Raw genomic sequence first — 2,314 nt, 5'->3', positions numbered from 1 at the left:
ATGATCCCAACTCCCATCACCCCAAGCCAATGTGGTGGAACAATGGCAACAAGACCTGGAGAGCTGCAGGTTCCTCTTCCCTGGCCTTTGCTACCCGAGTGCCTGAAGGGTTATTAATAACAGTACATTCTTGAATGATTCAACATCAGGAAGTGTGAGAGCCTTCTGAAATAATATTACAGATCTGCATGTGAAGGGATGCAGATGCCAAAATAACCTTTAGAGCAGGATGCCAAACAATCTCGATCTAAATATAAAATATAGTCAGTTTACAGGCAGGTCTTTTTTTCAGCAGGTACTTGAGGGAACTCAGTTCCGGCACCTCTCAAGTGGGTGCTGTTGCCATTCTAAGAGAATGAGGGAGGTGTTCATGGTGAGTTCCAGCAGCTCTTTTTCTAGGAAAATAGCACTGACTACAAGGATTAACTTTTATTAAACTGGCCAAAATGTTACAGAAACAAAAGTCTGTCTAATGAGCCTGCATTGCAACTTTATTATAAAAGGAAACCATTTTTGCAACAGAGAAATTGATGCTGTAACTCCATTACTTCTCTGTACTGTATATGCTATCAACCAGTTTGTAAATCTCGGCCATCTCCAATGCCTTATTCAGCTATTCCTTAACAGACAGAATGGAAACAGCATTCCAGTGTATAGCTAAGAAACAATGGTGGGTGGTGCCCATTGGGACTGGTAGGGCAGAATTTAGGAAGACCCACAGCAGGTGAAGCTACAGCCAATGACAGGCAGAGCCAACTAATTCCAGTTTTATCCCCATCCTTCTCCCTGTTGAGTTCTACATGAGCAACACTGGTCTCATCCACATTCCATTTGTCCAGACACTTTCCCTGGGAAAAGCCATTGAATCGCAACAAACATCAGTTCAGTTACTTTGCTAATTTATTTCAGCAATAAACAGCAGGCTTTCCTGGGGAAAGCGGTGGGATGAAAGAAAAACCTCTCACACCTGTGCCCAGAAATCGTGGGACAAACAGAAGAAACTATAGGACAAATGGAAGTATAGATGAGCCCACTGAGGCCAAGGAGGAAGAAGTTGACAGGCAGTTCCACCCCGTAAACTAATTGTAAGAGGACCGGCAAGTGGGGACTGGCTGAGGGCAGACTGGATTTGGTTGGACAGCGCCCCACTTCCTCCAATGGACCACCCTCAAAAGGCTAAGGCAGTCAGCTGCAGCCAAGAGTCAGTAGTTTCATAGAAATCTAAAACCCCACATTAAAAAATAAAATACTGCAAGAGGCCGAATGTAATATTAATTCCAACAAATTACCAAAGGGCATGACCATTTGTTTCAACCGCTGACCCCAAAATACATCTGGTGCTAGCGGCTGCCCATACACACTGAGCAATCCTGCAGGAGTCAAGAGCACTATATTAAAACAAAGTGAAAATAAGGAAAGGGGATGGCGGAAATAATGTTGCCACCAAATTCGCTTTTGCAAACATCAATGCAAAAGATGAAAAATATTTATAGAAGAAGCAATTAACTTCCAAATGAAGGGGAAAATAGAAACAAACAAGGAGTGTTTGCCTGTTGGCCTACTGTGAAAATCTGCGCTTTGCCAACAAGGAGACGCCAGTGTTTGCGTTCTGATTAGGAGCATGAATTGAGAGCAAGCCAAGAAGATGGAAAGTAAACAGTCCATAAAAGCTGACCTCCCATGTTGCATGCAGCCTGTAATTTGTTTCAGTCACTATGGGAAAATAGATGTGCCTTCATTAGCACACACACCCTCAAGTTCTTTGTATTGATTGCAAATAGGAGAACAGATTGGTGGGATTTGGGAACTGTTGTAGACAAACATAAAGGATCCCTAGTCCAACTGGATAAGGTGAAGATAAAAGAAAGGCAGAAAGCAAACGTAACACGTTTATTTGAACTAATAATAAGCCACATCAGCTTATTTTTCTGCCCCAGTCAGAGGAGAGAAGAAATGGAATGAATGCAAAATGTGACATTTGTTTAAATCCCCAGAATTCAGAAGCTTTAGACCTTGGAAATAAGAATTGTGATTCAGCTCACGATTGCACATGCTCAAGACCCCCCAAAAGCATCACCATAAATTAAGCGTGTCTAACTGCACAATGAATAGTAGCTATTATGTTTATTTTAAGTAACAAAGCACCATTTTCCTGGGGTATACCTCAAAAGGTGGGTGGCCTTGGTTAAGTTTAGACAAACTGTGGAAATGGGGATAACACACCAATACTACTTCACAGACAACACATGCGCGCACACAGAGAGAGAAAGAGAAAAGGTGTGCAATAGTTCCCAACTGGAGACAAACTGCATCT

Source organism: Zootoca vivipara, chromosome 1 (genome assembly GCF_963506605.1).
Source record: "Zootoca vivipara chromosome 1, rZooViv1.1, whole genome shotgun sequence".
Taxonomy (NCBI): domain Eukaryota; kingdom Metazoa; phylum Chordata; class Lepidosauria; order Squamata; family Lacertidae; genus Zootoca; species Zootoca vivipara.
This window is presented reverse-complemented; position numbering follows the sequence as displayed.